This window comes from Salvia miltiorrhiza, chromosome 1 (assembly GCF_028751815.1).
Source record: "Salvia miltiorrhiza cultivar Shanhuang (shh) chromosome 1, IMPLAD_Smil_shh, whole genome shotgun sequence".
Lineage (NCBI taxonomy): Eukaryota > Viridiplantae > Streptophyta > Magnoliopsida > Lamiales > Lamiaceae > Salvia > Salvia miltiorrhiza.
The window spans coordinates 3,026,486-3,046,836 of NC_080387.1; the positions used below are offsets into that span (position 1 = coordinate 3,026,486).

General features: G+C 39.5%; 1 long non-coding RNA gene across 1 annotated transcript; it reads right to left on the reverse strand.

Moving 5' to 3' along the window:
- Positions 1–14,195: 14,195 nt before the first annotated feature.
- Positions 14,196–15,954, reverse strand: LOC131007286 (uncharacterized). The gene is made up of 3 exons (XR_009096014.1): positions 15,130–15,954; positions 14,611–14,661; positions 14,196–14,521 (listed from the first exon to the last, which is right to left on the reverse strand). It is a non-coding gene; the product is annotated as an uncharacterized LOC131007286 (long non-coding RNA).
- Between the last annotated feature and the right edge of the window lie 4,397 nt (positions 15,955–20,351).

Sequence of the window (20,351 nt, forward strand, 5' to 3'; positions counted from 1 at the left end):
AGCCAGCGAAGTATTGTTAAAGCCAACGCTGTGCTGTTTTCCTTAATCCCTGCAAATCATGAAGACCTAAGAGTTTTAATACTTTAAGAAAACAAAGATAAGCATTTTCCCCTTGACTTTGGAATTGTAGTTCCAAGTTAGATTTCCTTCTTGTTTGTTGAATGTTGACAAAGATAAATAATTTCCATTTCTTTGGGCGCATAAGAAGACCAGCGCTGAGAATACCCCATATTGAATACTTTGCATAGATAAGCAATATAAATGCTTTGTGTTGGATGAATCAGAAGACCGTTGCAAGAATACCCGAATAACATAAGAGGACCCATGTCGAAGTTGAGAAATATGATACTCTGATCATGTGAAAAAACCTGTCATAAATATTTGTCGAGTCTGAACAATATACCCTATCCTGTTGTTGAGCGCGTAAGAAGTCCAGCGCGTGAGAAGACCAATGGATGACAATAGCACACCAAAAGGCGGCTTATTTCTCGCTGAGCAGCGATTAGAATAGATCAAAGCAGCCCATAGAGTAGAGGCGCAAGATAGTGTAGCCCGTAGAGTAGAGCAGAACATCCCTTAGAGTAGGGTAGAGCAGCCACAGAGTAGCGGCAGAGCATTGAAGCCATGGCAGAGCATTGAAACCACGGCAGAGTATTGAAATCACTGTAGAGCATTGAAATCATGGCAGAGCATTGAAATCTTGGCAGAACATTGAAGTCACGGCAGAGCATTGAAATCGTGGCAAAGCATTGAAGTCATGGCAGAGCATTGAAGTCATGGCAGAGCATTAAAATCATGGCAGAGCATTGAAGCCATGGCAGAGCATTGAAATCATGGCAGAGCATTCCTCTGCTGCTTCCCTCCTTTGTATGCATTCCTTTGCTGCTTCCCTCCTTGTCGGCTGGAACACTCTGCGCGGAGCATGGAAGACCCGGGGGGTGTAACCAACTTTCACGGCTTACGATTCAACAGTAACCCTCTGCGCGGAGCATGGAAGACCCGGGGGGTGCAACCAACTTTCGCGGCTTACGATTGAACAGTAACCCTCTGCGCGGAGCATGGAAGACCCGGGGGGTGCAACCAACTTTCGCGGCTTACGATTCAACAGTAACCCTCTGTGCGGAGCATGGAAGACCCGGGGGGTGCAACCAACTTTTGCAGCTTACGATTCAATAGTAACCCTCTGCGCGGAGCATGGAAGACCCGGGGGGTGCAACCAACTTTCGCGGCTTACGATTCAACAGTAACCCTCTGCGCGGAGCATGGAAGACCAGGGGGTGCAACCAACTTTCGCGGCTTACGATTCAACAGTAACCCTCTGCACGGAGCATGGAAGACCCGATGGGTGCAACCAACTTTCGCGGCTTACGATTATTGGAACAACTCGCTAAACAGCGATTAGCACTCCTTTGCTCCATCCCGAGTGATTGCTGGTTGTGGGTGTACACCCTACTCCCCCCTCTGGTGACATGTGCATGCCTCGCAAAAACATGTCAAGTGTGTGTGTTTGGTGCTCATGCTTGTGATGATTGTGAGAGAGTTAGCATAACTACAATTCCCAAGTAACATAACTCAAGTTGCATTTCAAGCCCTAGCACATATGCAGAAGGTGTGCAGCTTCGTTTATTAATAATGTCATATTTCAAGTCTAAGCACATATGCAGAAGTTGTGCAGCTTCCAAGATAATGTTGTGATTACATAAATCCCATCAAATATCATATAAGTCATGGTTTTGCCCAAGTAAAGAAGTAGAATATTTCCCAAATCCCTATCATGCTTACATGTTCCCATAAAAATACCCTAAGATCATAATTTTGCCTAGTGATAAAGCATAATACTCCCCCGTCATGCTCTCATGCTTTCACGAGATAAATTTCAGCGAAGTACCTGAATTACCACTTCCAAGTGATTTACCGTTTTCATGTTATGGCGGTTCCCTTTGTTCAAAGCTTTTCCAAGTTTAATTGCCCTGTGCTACAAGATCTCTTAGACACAGATATTAGTACAAATATGAAAGCCCCCTGAGACGGGGCTGTACATCGACTTTGATCATGTAATGATAAAGTATAGTTCTGCGAAGTACCTGAATGTTTATCATATTTCTATGTTATGATGTTTATCATATTTGTACAAGTCTTTCCCAAAATCTGTGTTTCCTGTTCTACAAGAATTCTTAAACACGAATATTAGTAAAAACATGGTGAGAGCCCTTTGAGATAGGGTTGTAAACTTGTAAATATCCATGAATCTATTAATACACAGAGTTAGCATAATACAAAGAATTGTATTAAATATCTTATGCAGAGCTGAAAATATTCGCCCAGAGCATCCCGGTCAGAGCTGAGAAATACCCGTCAGAGCAGCCCGTCAGAGCAGAGAAATACCCGTCAGAGCAGAGAAATACCCGTCAGAGCACCCGTCAGAGCAGAGAAATACCCGTCAGAGTAGAGAAATACCCGTCAGAGCAGCGAAATACCCGTCAGAGCACCCGCCAGAGCAGAGAAATACCCATCAGAGCACGCGTCAGAGCAGAGAAATACCCTTCAGAGCACCCGTCAGAGCACCCGCCAGAGCACCCGCCAGAGCAGAGAAATACCCGTCAGAGCACCCGTTAGAGCACCCGTCAGAGCAGAGAAATACCCGTCAGAGCACCCGTCAGAAACTTAAATATCCCTCAATCCACAACATAGCCGCATCGACGCTCTTACACATCACTGCACAAGCCAAATCCCATGCCGCACATTCTCTCCCATAGTTAGCCACGAATCGCAATTATGCTTCTCCCACGATTTTAAAACAGGGTTCTCCATCAATAATATGGTCCAAATCAAACCCAGAAATTAGATCAAACCACCCCTGCTTAATCGTCATATCTCATAGGACAATTCCCTATCAGAAAATTAAAGCTGAAGCTCACCACCTGAGTTTTGACTAGATATCCCAACTGACCCTCACAACCGCCGGAAAGAAGAACAAGAATTCGCAGAAACCGTATATATAGATCGAAAGAGGAATAAGCTTCCATCAGACACCTTGTTGTATTCAACTAGACCCAACGCCCAAATCTAAGAAGTAGAGATGCAAAAATCTTGTGTGGCTTGCTCTTTTTCAAAAGCCCTCTTTCCCGATGAACTGACAATTGGCTGGATTTTCTAGAGATAGCCTCCAAATATCTTCCGGTGATGAAACAGAGAAGAAGAAATCGCTGGTGCATTCAGGCGGTCCGACTAGGGGCGGAATATGTATTAGGGATTATTTATTATTTTCAAGATCTCATAGGGGATTGGCCAGATTTGTTAAGGATTTTGGTGGTGAAGATTGAAGAAATCTTTTGGGGTTTGTGGATCTAGTGTGATCGGAGTCTGGAGATGGTATCGCCGGAAACTGGAAAAATAAAGCTAGTAGACGGCTTCGACTTGAGCTGGGATTTGATTTTGGGGAAAGGTTTTGCATGATTTCGGAAATTGGAGAACATGATTTTCGATGAACAGTGACGAACAATGATGAACAGTGACTGGAAAATAATGAATCTCACGCCTTAGCTCGATTTTCCCACAGACGGCGCCAGTTGGTGAAACGAGAAATAATACGGTAAATAAAAGCAGTAAACGACACCGGATTTACGTGGTTCGATCGAGAAGACCTACGTCCACGGGGGTGTTGGGGGTTTTTCACTATAATTCAGAGAGTATTTTACACTTTTCCAGTTGTAAGCTAGAAAAATGACTAGCCCCCCTAAAATGAGAGCTAAAAGGAACTATTTATAAGAAAGGGAGAAAGTAAGGGCCCATTAGACCCCTAAAGCCCATTAGCCCAATGAATCAAGCCCAAGCCCCGTTATTCTAATCTACATCTTGAAATTGAGCCATCAGAGCTGGAAAGCGGAGCCGAGCTGAGCCAAGCCGGGAGTCAGGGCAATCCTGTATCAAATATCAGAAATAACCACAATAACAATAATATTAATAATAATAATAATCATAACTAGAAATCTTCCCGTTATGTTTAGCACAGCGCTGGTGCATATTTCAGTCCTCATCAATATAGGATAGAGTTCTATAGAGACCATAAAAAATTCGAAGAACGAAGACCAAATCTTGCGCATCGATCTTGGTATATCCAAGGGCGATGATTCATGTGGTGAAGATTTGATATTTTCGTTAATTGTCATAGATATAGGCAATCAAATCTTTTATTTATGGAATATTAATTTGATGAAGAGTCTGTTACGTGAATAATGCATCCACATATTATGTTCATTGATATGTTCTTAGAAAATACTAATGAACATACTAATGTTCGTTGATATGTTCATAAAAAAATAAATGAACATACTAATTTTCGTTAATATGTTCGTAAAAAGTAAATGAACATACTAATGTTCGTCGATATTTTCGTAAAAAAATAAATGAACATACTAATGTTCGTCGATATTTTCGTAGGAAAACAAATGAACATAATAATGTTCACATATTATGTTCATTGACGGATTAGATCTCAGAACAGGAAGTTTCAGAATTTTCGGGATTTATTCAACGTGATCCCAGATTTCAGTGGATTTAATCAACCAATATTTAATTACATCAAAAATCAAATCAGAAAATTATTTGAACCATTAGATTAAGCAAGATCGATGCACATGATTTGGTCTTTATTCTCTATGTAGGGGAGTGGTCTCCAAAGAAGCTAACCCTATATATATATATATATACACACTAAATAGATTATATACAGGAAATATATTTTCCTCTTTTGACCTTAAATCGGGGTTTTATCAAATTCTTATTAAAGAAGAAGATAAATATAAAACAGCTTTTACTGTTCCTTTTGGACATTTCGAATGGAATGTTATGTCATTTGGTTTAAAAAATGCTCCAATGGAATTTCAAAATATTATGAATCAAATTTTTAATCCTTATATAGATTTTATAATAATCTATATTGATGATGCTTTAATTTTTTCTGTAAGCATTGATCAACACTTTAAACATCTTAATATTTTTATACAAACCACCAAAAAGGCCGGTTTAGCTATTAATATTAAGAAAGTTAAACTTTTTCAAACAAAAATAAAATTTCTTGGACATTATATTGAGAATAAAATAATTGTTCCAATAGAAAGAGTAATTTTATTCGCGGATAAATTTTCCGATAAAATTATAGATCTGAACCAACTTCAACGATTTCTTGGTTGCCTAAATTATATAGGTGATTTTTATCAAGATCTTGCAAAAGATTTTAAATTATTATTCCAAAGGTTAAAGAAAAATCATTTACCTTGGACTGATAAACATACAAAAGCTGTTAAAAGAATTAAGCTCAGAGTTAAAGAACTCCCATGTTTATCTCTGGCTAATCCAGAAGCATTCAAGATAATTGAATCTGATGCATCCGAAATCGGATATGGAGGAATTCTTAAACAAATAAATTCTGATAGTTCTAAAGAATAACTTATTAGATTTACCTCTGGAATTTGGAATGATTCTCAAAAGAATTATTCTACCATTAAAAAAGAATTGCTTGCAATCGTTAAATGTGTTGCTAAATTTGAGAGTGACATATTAAACCAAAAATTCTTAATAAGAGTTGATTGTAAATCAGCTAAGGATATTCTTTTAAAAAATGTTAAAAATATCGCATCAAAACAAATTTTTGCTAGATGGCAATCCATATTAGCATGTTTTGATTTTGATATCGAGCATATCTCTGGAAAATCAAATTCATTACCAGACTTTCTAACCCGAGAATTTTTGCAGGGAAGAAGCCTGGAAGATCGTTATAAAACAACGAGCAATGGGTAAAAGACCAATGGCGAATTTGGGTAAAAATCCAAATCCTAATCAGGCGACTAAAAAGTCTATTCTTCTGGCTAAAAAGCCTGTCAAAGAAGAAGAAATCAATCTTACAAATTTTGATCCTAATAAGGAATTTGAAGATGATGATATGGCATATGATATACAATTATATCAAAATGCAATATTTCTTCAAAATGGTTATAAAGAAGAAATTAGATACCCATATCTAAATTCCGAATATATTAATTGTTGTCCAATTGAAAAAGATCTAAAAGGTCTATCTCCATATCAATTGGCTCAAACTCATCTTAATAAAGATATTTTACCAATTTTTGGTAAAAAGAGCAGAGAATATTTTGAGGCAATTCTCATTGAAACTGGATCTGTTGAAATTCAACACATGGATCGGGGTAGCGAATACGCCTATTCAAAATGTGTTATTAAGAAAATTCTTTCTTCCTCAAATTGAGGTTTGCCTACTTATCAAAGTAGACAGCTTGAAACATATCAAACTCTCCCAAACTTTTATAGCTCATGACTATATTAAAGCTTGGGATAATTTATTCATATATGAAAACAAAAATAGAAAACATTCTTGGTGGATCAAATTTGATCTCGAGGATGTTACTCAACATATTCCACAATGGTTTTCAATATTTTTCTTTTCATGGGGGTATCACCAATAATATTCCCTAGGAAAATTAAACTTATCTGGAAAAAATTCCAAGAGGTTAATAATAACCTTGAAAGTCTTCAAACAACTTTGCAATTTGCAAATTATTATTCTATTCCATGGATCTTAAGATGGGATTACGTTCTTCAAACTCAAAAAAGAGAAAAAAGTGAGTTACAATTCTCTCCGTCATTCTTGGTCAGAAGAATTCTTATTAAATGGTGGCCTAAAGAAGACTTTTTTGGAGAATGAAGAACTTTTGACAGAAGAAGAATTCTCTCTATTAAATCATCATCCCAAATAATTGAGAGAAGTTTGAATTATCAGACCCCTTCAAAGAATTCATTGCTTAAAGATCTTTACCAAACAATGGATAAAGACTCAATTAATTCTTTATGGAAAGAAGTCTTTAGAAAAGAAAATCCAGAAATGATCAAAGGATGAAATTGAACATCAACTCCTTCTTCATCAACGGTAGAAAATTTTATCTTCGATACAGAAATGCTTGACAATGAAGACTTCCAGGAAGCTCAAGATCCATATGGTGATCTTAATAAATTTTTACTTGAAGACATCAGCCATGAATAAAGAATGGCATGGAAAAGGCGTAATGACGCATGCAATGATGTATATTAAAAGTTTACTATTCACTTTTTGACTTTTGTATATTTGCTTTTGAAATTTGTAGATTGTTATCGGAGTTTTTAGCTATAAAAGGGTGTAGGTCCTCACTTGTAGAGGCATCACTTGATAGAAGCATAAGTTTGTATGCATAAGTTTGTATTCTCTCTCTCTCTTAGTTTTGTAAAAATTTTCTTGTTCGTGTGAAGCCTTGAAGAAATTCTCAATATGTAAGTATCTATTATGAGTTTAAATTATGAGTTTAAATCCTTTAGCATTTAATAATATTTTTTATGCTCCATATGATTATATCATCTTAAATAGCAATTGTGCTAATTACTTTAAAAAATTAAAAGAAAAAATAAAATGTATTAATAATTTTATAAACTATCTTGAAAGTGTTCTGGAAAATCCAGAACTTGACGATTTCGCTAGATACGAAATTTTTAATTATAAATTAAATAAAATAAACAAAGCCTAAAAGCCTTTGAAAACCAAGGTTCATATTTATCTGCTGCATAAATATTGTTTGCTTAAATTAAGCAAATTTTTATCACTCTGATAATATCAATTCCTAATTATAAATTATATATATATATAGGGGTGGGCTACCGTGAGAGCACACATCTTAAAATAAGAAATAAGAGCAATTTTTAATGTATGAATTTTATGTAGAACACGTATGAATTTGCTGTATAAAGGTATGAATTGTGAAAAATAAATTTTTGCTACCTTTGGGATTCGAACTCAGGACCATAAATCCATCCAACAGGATTACGAATCAACCGTAGATCTTGATGATCTATGTAGTGGGCAAAATTTGTCAACTTGGCTCAAGCCCAATTAACATTCCAAGCTGGACTAATGAGCCGAACAAACCCGGTCAGTCCAGCCCGACAAACCTCGGACCAACTTGGATCATTAACAGGTTGACCCAATTACTTAAGAAAACTTGTCGTCTAGCCCAATAAGTGAAATTATACTTATCACAGGATCAACCTGGACCGACCCAGGTTGACTATCCACTTTCGGTCCAAATTGCCTAAACAGTCGGGCTGCATTCGGCCTAAGCCCACCAAGCTAGTTTGTCAGTTTGGCACAATCCTAAAAAGCCCAACTAGTCAAACGGACTGGTCCGTATAGCCCGAAAAGCTATAGATCGACTTAAATCCACAACCAAGCTGGATATATCGCATGTGGCCCAAGGGTTATAGCTGACCTGGATTGACGAAGTTATAAGACCTAGCCGTCAAAACCCTAGAAAACGTCTCCCAGCCGTCAAACCCTAAACAAACGTCTTCCACCAAGCTGACGCAGTCAGAGAGGAATCTTCATGATCCCGGCCAAATCGCAACAACCGGAGGGATGAGGGTTTTGACGGGGCCAGGCTGTAAAAACCCTAGCGGCTGGATGTCTCCTATATAAACATCCAGACTAGATCATAAAGGGGGAGGAAAAATCCTACTTGCTCTCTACACCTTGAATTCTCTACTCTGCCGCCACGCTAGTCGCTCTTCCAAACCAGAAATAGCCAGCTTGGCCTACTGCTGCCTCCCATATTCTATTATCACAACACACTGTCACCGTTTCCACCCTCCGACGCCGCTTACAGCCTGAAATAACCGCACACTCTAGCCTGCATTTCTCTCTTATTTCAATTTGCTTATCATTCTATTTTGCTATTCCTATACTGACTTGAGCGTCGGAGTCTCTATGGTCGACACCCCCACCCGGTGCTCAACCTAGGGCTCTTACGTGTTCTTGTGTTGACAGGTTGCTAGTGCCCAATCTATCCGGACGTGCAGACGTCAACTTCAATTGTAGATTTTAGCCTCTACAATTTGGCGCCCACCGTGGGGCCCTAGCAATCAAGCGAATCAACGCATTCTCCTTAGATCTCTACGAGCATCAATCATGTCTGACGGTCGTGACGAATCTGAAACTTCTGATGCACCCCGCGTGGCTACTCAGGCTGACCTAGCCGCCCGGATCGCCACTAAGACGGAACTACATCACTCTTGATCCCGTCAAAGGGTACGTAGGCAACTCTACGGAGCACAATCTGGCTCAAGAACTACATTTGGTTTAATCCTCGCCAGATGTAGGTAGGAAACTCTCCGGAGTGCAGCTACCAACCTCAAATCGACGTGTCTCAGCCTGTCCCGCGACGTTAGCACCTTGTGAGATACAAGTCGCCAATGATGACTCCTCTACACGGACAAGATCAACCTGTATCATTAAGGAAAGAAACATCATCACAACATGAAATTCAAGACCATTGGTCTCTAGTCATCCAGTTGAACGAACCACCCAGCTTGGAGCAATCAACGAGATAGTCAAAAAGTTTGTAAATATTTATTTTTTTAAGCTAGAATTAGCCACTTGTTCAAAGGTCCACATGGTACTAGCCACAGTTGATCGAAGTCAGTACGACCCAAATATAATGAATTCCAACTTGCTTCAATTTCAAATACTTGACTTGGACAATTTAGAGCCAACAACTCTACGATTCCATACTTTGCTTCAAAAAATAATCCCAAGCCGGCATGCTGCATGAAAGCATTAAATCAGCTAACACACCAAGATGGGGCACAATTCGCCCAAGTCAAAATCACAAGTTGGCCAACGTCAACCGATTCCAACTTGGATAACCAAATAAAATCAAAATCCAGCCTGGCCTTGCTCAAATCCAATAAATTCTCCAACATCGGGTCCAGGCTGGCACAACGAAATAAAGATATGAGGATAAGTTGCATCTATTCATCTCTTCGACATATTGGTGTTCTTTCAAATATACAAGCTACATTTCGTCAATCCATACGACATTGAAACCATGATTTCAATAAGACTCATGTACGCTCTTAACAAATTCATATGCAAAATGGTGATACAAGATATCAGCAAACTGCATCAACTTATATAGAATAAGCCAAATCTCACAAATAGTTAGCAATGTTGACTTCCCAAGAGTTCACAAATAAAAAATCATAATAAGAGAAACAGCTTGAACCGACCCAATAGTCTAAAGTTCAAGTTGGAGGCATACCAATACGAGCAGTCAGTCAAGTAGTCAAGTCTCAAACAGGCAATACAAGAAAAATTACAAGATGTCTCTTCCCCGCATCAAAGAGTCACTCGCCCGTCTGAGGATGGTCGTCTTCAGTGGTCATCCCAGCCAAGTTGCTAGCTAGCTCCGCCTCTTGCTCCTCCCTGCCAGCCTTCCACTCGTTAAATTCATTCACGTACTGCTGGACATCCCAAGTCTTGGGGGGCTGGTTCTCCAGGTATGCCAGGGCCATCTCGCCCCGAACGCGGACCTCCGTCTCACACCTGTTATAAAGGATTTGTTGCTCCAACGCAACAACCTTAACTTCGAGATCCTTGCAGTCCGCTGCAGCCTGCTCCAGCCGGCGAGCATCCTCCAATCTGGCAGATTCCAACCTCTTGACAACTTGACGGGCCTCATCACGCGTCTTCTTGACGGCCACCATCTCTCCCTTCCAGTTCTCCAGCTCGGCCCTCAACTCACGAAGTTCCGCCTCCATAGCACCAGTTCTCTCCACGAGGAAGGCTGCTTTCTGTAAACTCTACAACAAACACGAAAATGCAACAAGTTAGAAAAATTCTCATATCAACAAAATAATCTATACTCAAAAATATTTACCAAGAAGGCATGATCGAAGGGCTCACTAGCCACGCTGCCACTCCCCATCTTCTTCAAATAATCCCGGTCACGTGGGAGTAATAGCTGTTCGGCCACCCCACGAACAACTCCAAGTTGGGCATGCGCCGATACATTCGAAAATGACAGGTTGACATGATCGTCCACCTGATCGGACAAAGCGAGCTCAACCTCAGCAGACCTCTTCTTCTTAGTCGGAACGTGAGTCGAGTGCGGGACACGTGCTGTAGCAACATCATTCATAACCGCGCCACTCGAGCTAGCAGCCTGGTGGACGTCGCCAACCACCAAATAATTCCTGCGGAATTACCAAAATAAATTAGTATAATGGTAAGCAGGGTCGATCCCACAGAGAGCAGTTAAAAATCATTCAAATCCCTAAATCTATAAAATCGGTGATGCCACCACGCCTTAATTTTAAGAGGAGTTAATTAAACTAAAAAAACGCAGAATTAAATCAAATAAAATACGCTTGAAGTAAATCAATAAAAAGGGTAATTCGGCTCAAATAAATCCACTCTAATTCAACTCTGATCCTCGACGCAATAATTAATTAATCCCTATCAACCAACCAGTTATAGGATACCGTGAAACGCAACGGACGTACCCCAATTCCTACTTACTGTGTCGATAGACAGCTGGAGACGTCAGACCTGCTTATTTCCCTTATTAAAATATAACCTAGCTGGAGACGCCAGACCTAGATTTAATATTCTAATAGCATTAAGATGAAGGAACCCAATTTATATCAATTATCCTAGATAAGCTAGCAATAATTAATATACCAATTAATTCCTACTACGAACATGGTAGTTGTATCACTAATCAGCCATATTCCAACAATTACGGATTGGCAGGAACTAATTGACTGTAATCCAATTTAATCTAAGTTGATCGGGCTTAAATAAAATCAGAATTATCATTGAACCTAGGAATTAATCGGAATCAATAGGAATCAATTTTAACCCAATTAGGTCTCACAGATCATTAAATTAGAGTTTCATTATTCTCGCCGAATTAAAAGATTTAGCTACTCATGCTTAGAATAAAAACAATCAAATAAATAAAAATAAACATAAATAAAATAACGAACAATACTTAAGGAAATAAATTGCAGGAATTTAAATTAAACTTGAACCAATTGAAGAAGAAATCGTCTGCCTCATTCGAACCAATCCAGCCGCAAATTGAACAAGTAGAAGAACAAGAATTAAACTAATGAAAACTATGGAATTAAAGTGCTAAAGACGTAAAAAGCAAAATTGCATGGAATTGAGAGATTGCATGAAAGGAAAAATTGTGCATGGAATAAAGGAAACGAAAGTCAACTATGCTATTAGAATTCAAAGTTTGCGGCTACTGTAAGTAAAAGCTAATGTATCAAATTAAACCTAAACTAATATATATGTCTAACTATGCGGCTAGGTTAATGCTGGTAATGAAAATAAGAATCCTTCTCCTACTCAAATACTACCATGCCGCCTTCTGGAAAGAAAATTTAGGGAATTAAAATTCCCTTAAGCTACCGCCTTCCTTGCCTCTACACGGGCTTCGGCCCTTAGCAAAAATCAAACCCAAAATAATTAAGAAAATGTGTTTTGGACTTAATTAAATTTGGAACAATTATCTTCAAGCCCAATCTCTAGAATTCCTCCATCTTCCTTGCAATTCTTCATATATTCTTGAATTTCCACCATCTCTTCCATCCACGAGTCTCGACTCTCCTCCATGCAATTCCTACATCAAAAGTGCACACAACGGGTAATATCCGATCATAAACAACGTAAAAACGACACGGCAAAAGATAACTAATTCACACACATCACAGCCTTCTGCCTATTCTTACGGATCACATCCATGGCAGCGCCCTTCCCAAGCAGAGGTGGAACATATGGTTTCGACATCCTGTGATCTACATCAAAATAAAAACTTATTTATATCAATGACAAGATGGAACAAAGAAGAATTAATAAACAAAGCAATACCTGCGGGCACTCAACTCCACAAAGAGCTAACTCGCAAATTGGCCTCGGTCAAAATGTTACAGTAATAACGCTCTTCTTTGCCAAAACTTAAAAACCAATCAATCTTGCTAGCACTATCGAAAGCCAAGCCGATCGGCCCTCTCCTCAGACAGGCTGCAAAACAAGAGAATATGAAAAGTGTAAGTTATGAATACATAAAAATAATAACATGTTGCTACAACAAAAAGTACTCAAATTCCAAAGTCATCCAACATGTAACACTCACTACAAGCTTCCCATGCCTGTGGAATAATTGAATCACGCGGTTCCCCTAGTGCATTATTGGATATGAAAAAGTATCTAGAACGCCATTTCTTAGCGCTATCTGGAAGAGATAGCACAAGCGGACGGTTTGCCTTAAATTGATATCGAACATTATCAATCCTATGCGTCTCCAAACTGTAAGCTTGCAAAACTTCAGAAAAACTGAAGTGAACACCCCTCAGCTCGCTAAAAACTTGAATGGCCATGAGAGTGCGCCACACGTTCGGAACCAATTGACCTGGAGCAACGCGGTAGTGAGTGCAAGCCTCGAACACTAGTCGAGGAAGAGAAAAACGGGCACCCATCTGAAGAAAACACTCACACAAGACCGTATATCCTGGATATAACCAATCTGGCCTTTCCGAATCGGATGGAGCAGCCAGACTGGCACAAGGAGGAATGCCATAGACAGCACGGAGTTCATCCAACTTGTCAAAAGTTATAACGGATTTCAGGCTCCCGTTTTTCAGCTTGTATGCAGGAATACTCCCTTCGAGCGGCCCAGAAAGATTTTCACCAATCCCATAATCAAACATAACTATGTCATACCCGGCTCGGGGTCTATTCCTTGGCACGCCATTTACAGTATCTAGACAGCCCGTGTCATCATCCGACGATCTAGAATTTTCACTACTTGACCCACTCGACACAAAACGTGCAGACATGTCCAGAAATACCTAAACAAATAAATTGCTAAGTAACAACGAGAGAAAGACGAGAGAGGAATGATAAAAAGTAAAGCGTCACGACACAAGGAAGATCTTGCCAATACAACGTGACAATAAGAAACAAGCCTTGCAATGAAAAGATGAAAATAAGACACAAGTCTGTGAAATAATCATATACTCGAGGATAAATTTGAGCAAAATCGACACAAGCAAACTTAAATTGAATGGAGTTGGTGACTCTATCGACTTGACTAACTCTATGTATGATTCATCAAAATAATTTGCACAATGCAAAATCAAAACGACAATGTGTGATTATATCCCCCATATTCACATGGGATGTTAGAAGCGCATTATGTGTAGGTTCAATGGCTATTTTCGAATTGCCATAGATCAATCACGGGAGGCATTTAACTAAAGATAATATCAATATCCACACCATTAGCAACACAAAACTAATTTACCATGAGTAAACAATTTCTACTTATTACAGTATTGATATTTTAAATCACAAGTTGTGGGCAAAATAGCATTGAGAGGCAAAAGCATTTGGATAAAACAAGCCTATCTTCTACTAGATACAAACAACTCTCATAGATACAAGCAATTCCATCTCAATCCAAAATCAAAATCAAGAAATGGGTGCAGGATTCGACAAATCAAAGCTATCAAACTAATACATAGTAGCTTCGACAATAGGTCCACAAAAAAAAAGGTCTATAACCTTCTCTCAAGATCTCGTTTCGTCGCTGCCCTCCGTTCCTGAGCCAATCTCTCCCGTGGAGAAACTCAAAACCTCCAAATACAAACAAGAAAAATAGTAAATGAAATGCTAAACAGCGAAATATCTCCTCCACCTTTGTATACAAAACGAAAGTCAGTAACCTGCACAAAAATTTCTCCTTTGCCTTCTCGATGCTGCTCGCTCCCTCACAACTAAACAAAATAAAAAATAAAGAGAGGCTGAGTGAGATATACGTTGTTGCTGTTGCACAAGATGAAAAACAAAAAGAGGCAGAGTGAGGATATAAGCTACTGCTGTTGCTATTTTGCAGACAAAGCAAAGTCAAAATGAGCTCCTATAGTACAGTGATAATAAACGCTCAACCACCAAAAATCTGAAAAAGAAAAGATTTGAAAAAATCTCCTATTGCTCAAACTTTCTCCAACATAGGCTAACATTAGGCTATGATCAGTCCACTTTATTTCTTCACATAAAGATTGTACTTCATGTCAAATAAAAGAGGAAAGACAACTGTAACTGGAGGCAAAATCAATACAAGCAAGTTCCGTTGCTAAGTTAAATTCTAATTTGTGGAAAGAATCGATTTTTTGCTGTAGCAAAAACCAAACTTGTGAAATTTAAATACAAGCAAAAATCAAACTTGCGCAGCAGGTACTCACCTCCCACGGTCCCGAATGAATAACGTCGGCGTCGGCAGCACCTTGGGAGATGCGGTAGTGTCCCCGGGCTGAAACGGAATCACTCGAACAAAAATCGGACTGCATTGATACTGCCGGAACAAGAGCAGAAAATTCAAATAATAAGAGAGGGCTCGCTTCTCTCCCTTCACAAAATAGAGACAACTGCCGACGGCACATCGCAGCAGCCACACGCCTCGCCTCCCCATCCGCCGACGACTGCACGGCGCCGCGCCCGAGCTCCAGATCTACGAGTTGTCGTCGCCTCCACCTCCAACCCAGAGCCTCTTTCCTCTCTTCTCCCCACGAGCGCGGGCCGTCGAACGACCCCTTCCTTTCGATCGAGTAGCGGCAGAAAGAAGGAGTCACCATTTCCAGTCTCGACCTCCGGCTAAACCGCCGCTCTGCCGCATCCCTCTCTCTCTCATCTCCCTTTTCAATCATAGTCGCCGCCGCCGTCTATTGAACGACGGAGACACCCCAGATCTGCTCAGGGAACGCAGCCTTCAGATCTCCAGATTTCCTCCTCTTCAAAATCAACCACATGCAACCGCCTCAGCCGCGACCTTCCCTCAGATGAAATCTGATTCCGAGCGGCGCCGGCGAATGGCGGTGGCTGCGATCCTCTCTGATCGACGGAGGGAGTAAGAAGGGAGGAGAGGGATATCTCCCATCTCTTTTCATTTCGAACCAAATGAGAGAGAAAGGGCTTTACTTGGCTTTGTGAGGACAAATTAAAGAAAACTTGTACACCAGCCGAAACAATTCCACTTCAATATGCCAGGCTGGACTTCGCAAATACATCAGGCTGGGCTTCACAAATTTACCAGCTTGGAAGACAAGACAAATTATATACCAGCTTCCAAACGAGTCAATTGGTGTCCATATTTCGACAATTCAAATTTAATACAATTAAATAGATTCAGCCCGTCTCACTTACCTACAGGCTCATATCCCTATTTCCAGGCTGATAAATAGTGCAAATTTCATACGATCAATTGAATTCAGCTTAGCTCACAAATCTACAGGCTGATATTTAATTTCAAATCAGCCCACATTTTCTATTTTCGCAACAATTATCAGGCTACATGCTACTCTCATCTGGAATAACTTCAAAGTGGTAAAATACCAAATCCAAACAGACACAAGCTATATTCTTACTCTAAAAATATGTCGTTTAATCTTCTGTCTTCGCAAATAATTCAAGGCACACAGCCGCGGCAAAAAATGCGACAAACCAAGTCGTCGAAACTCCGGTTGGACCTCTGCCGTTGCCTGTGAAAATTCCAGCAGAAGGCGAAAATTTGATTGGACCTCCGCCGTTCCTCAGCTCGTCTCTATCACCTCGAAAATTGGGAAAGGCGGCCAGCGACACCACATCGTCGCCGCGTGACTCACCCTCCACCCGCGACTACACATTGCCGCATCAAACTTGTTGAAAAAATTAGACCCGATGACACTCACCTCAAGTTTCTGAAAAAAATGGTCAAAAAACCGAGTTGGGGCACCACACTTGAGCCCTAAGATCAACAGCCGCCCACCTCCTTCCCCTTCTCGGCGGAGTCGCCCCCTTTTTGTTCTTCATTTGGACCAGACGGAGGAACAAGAGAGGATATCTCATTTTTCTCTTTTTGCGAGCCAGGCTGGAGCCATAGCCTATTTGAATCTTACCATCTTCTTTTCGCGAGCCAGGCTGGAATCAGCCCATTTGAAAATTGAATTCAACGGATTGCTTACAAGTTGGAGCAACTAATTAATTTGACAAATAAGCCAAGCTGGAGAAATTAGAAAAATCCGATACCAAATATCCAAACCAAGAAGTATCTGCTTATCTCAAATTGAATATTGAATTCGATATACTGCATACAGGCTGGAGTAGTTAACTACTTCAACAAATAGGTCAGCCTGGATGCCCTTCTTTTCTATTTTGCGAACCAAGCTGGATTTATTTATTTATAACATATTTTACTTTTCAAAACCAGGCTGATATGTCACATATATTTTCTTTATTTCCTTTCTTCAATTTTCGAGCCAGCCGGGAGAATAATCAATATGAAGAATTTTACCCAATTGGACTCAAAATGTTTCAGACAGGCTGGAGCAAATAGTTATGTCGACAATGAGCCAAGCTGGAGCATTGGAAATTTGCTCCATTTCAAAATTTCAAGCTGGGGCCGTCTAAAAAAAAGCCAAACTGGAAGATATTCACCTATTTCAAATTATCAAAGCTCCAAATTTCGATAGAACAAGGGGAAAAGAAACCCCCAAGCTGGTGAAGCGCTCCAAAGCTCTACAAGTTGTATTTCGAAGAAAATAAACTTCAAAATTGATTAATCGCTCCAAGCTTATAAAGTACCAAATCCCACATTGGCAAATCGATCCAACTTAAATCACATATTTACAAGCTGACATTTAAAAATTCGAACTTGTCCACGCCGTCTACTTTCGCGGTATTATTTACAGGCTCGTAAGCCAATTTATATATATACGCTTTACGAGCCGGTCTCGAAAATTAATAGCAAGTCGACGCTAACTGGAGTCATTTTCTTTCTACAAACCGATTGGTTATACCAACTGAGACAACCCGACGTTCCGAGAAATTCACCTCTACGGAATAGCTATAATAACTTTCCAATTAGAAAATTCTAATTGTAGAGTGGGGGGCTAACTGTAGTGGGCAAAATTCGTCAACTTGGCTCAAGCCCAATTAACATTCCAAGCTGGACTAATGAGCCGAACAAACCCGGTCAGTCCAGCCCGACAAACCTCGGACCAACTTGGATCATTAACAGGTTGGCCCAATTACTTAAGAAAACTTGTCGTCTAGCCCAATAAGTGAAATTATACTTATCACAGGATCAACCTGGACCGACCCAGGTTGACTATCCACTTTCGGTCCAAATTGCCTAAACAGTCGGGCTGCATTCGGCCTAAGCCCACCAAGCTAGTTCGTCAGTTTGGCACAACCCTAAAAAGCCCAACTAGTCAAACGGACTGGTCCGTCTAGCCTGAAAAGATATAGATCGACTTAAATCCACAACCAAGCTGGATATATCGCATGCGGCCCAAGGGTTATAGCTGACCTGGATTTACGAAGTTATAAGACCTAGCCATCAAAACCCTAGAAAACGTCTCCCAGCCGTCAAACCCTAAAAAAACATCTTCCACCAAGCTGACGCAGTCAGAGGGGAATCTTCATGATCCCGGCCAAATCGCAACAACCGGAGGGATGAGGGTTTTGACGGGGCCAGGCTGTAAAAACCCTAGCGGCTGGATGTCTCCTATATAAACATCCAGACTAGATCATAAAGGGGGAGGAAAAATCCTACTTGCTCTCTACTCCTTGAATTCTCTACTCCGCCGCCACGCTAGTCGCTCTTCCAAACCGGAAATAGCCAGCTTGGCCTACTGCCGCCTCCCATATTCTATTATCACAACACACTGTCACCGTTTCCACCCTCCGACGCCGCTTACAGCCTGGAATAACCGCACACTCCAGCCTGTATTTCTCTCTTATTTCAATTTGCTTATCATTCTATTTTGCTATTTCGATACTGACTTGAGCGTCGGAGGCTCTACGGTCGACACCCCCACCCGGTGCTCAACCTAGGGCTCTTACGTGTTCTTGTGTTGACAGGTTGCTAGTGCCCAATCTATCCGGACGTGCAGACGTGAACTTCAATTGTAGATTTTAGCCTCTACAATCTAAGGGCTGAAAATGATTCTTATTTTATATCTTAAGAAATGCTCTTATTTTAGCCCTTCCCTATATATATATATATATATATATATATATATATATATAGGGGAGGGCTAAAATAAAAACACTTCTTAAAATATAAAATATAAACAATTTTCAGCCCTTAGATCATCAAGATCTACGGTTGATTCGTAACCCTTTTGGATGAATTCGTGGTCCTGGGTTCGAATCCCAAATGTAGCAAAAATTTATTTTTCACAATTCGTAACCATGTTGGATGAATTCGTAACCATGTTGGATAAAATTCGTACATTAAAAAACGTTTATATTTATATTTTAAGAAGTGTTTTCACTGTAGCCCTCCCCTATATATATATATATATAGGGGAGAGGTACAATTGAGAAGCAAAAATGTGTTGAGCACTGAGAAGCAATCTAAATAGGTGTGAACAAGTTAGTGCATTTTGATGAACCTGTCAATTAATTTTTATGAACGCGCGTTTGGTCATGGGGTTCGAAACCTGGCGGTGGCGTGTTTTTTTTAACAAATTAAATAGATTTGTAGGTTCATCAGTTATATTGGTATGTTCAATGAATTTATTGATATGTTCATTAATCTCATTTCCAGCTTCTCAATAAAACCTAACCCTATATATATATATATATATATATATAGAGAGAGAGAGAGAGAGAGAAGGGTTCAACAGAGAAGCTAAATATTGTGGAGAAAAGAGAATTCGTAAAATAAAAACGAACAGATCTATAATTTTAATGAACAGATCAATGTAATACATGAACAACAATTTGCCAAGGGTTCGAATCCTGCTGGTGGCGAGTTTTTCTTTATTTTTACTAAATACGACTGTTCATTACTTATGTTGATATGTTCGTAAAATGAATAGATTTGTTCATAATGAATAAAAAGATAATTCTCTATTGAACTCAACCCTATCTATATATATATATATATATATATATATATATATATAAATTCCAACAACTGCTATAATTAAATATATTGCTCTTTTTAAATATATAGGTCAACTTCCTTCCTTGTTCGAGTTTTATTTATAGTTTGTAATTAATATTGGATCTTCTCATCCCCCTAATTTAACAGAATAATAAAAAGAAACTTCAAAAATTATACGAAAAAAAAAATAATATATATATACTCGCATTGTCATCTTAAAGAAGGAAACATAATATTTGTCAACTAATTGAAAAAACACAAAATCTGGCCATTTTTTTAAGTTTTAGGATTGTTTTGCCTTTAATTAGGGTGGACCAAATTCGGGTCAGATTCGGGTTTGCACGCGGGTTAGGCACACATGACACTATTAGTCCATCAGTGCCATATACTCAGTGCTGCACGAATGGTACTTATGGCCATATTAGTGTCATTAGAGCCATACGAATGGTACTTATGGTCGTATTAGTGTCATATACATGTGTGCTGATATTATTTTGATGGGTAAACTTATATGACCATTTTGAACACTTCCCC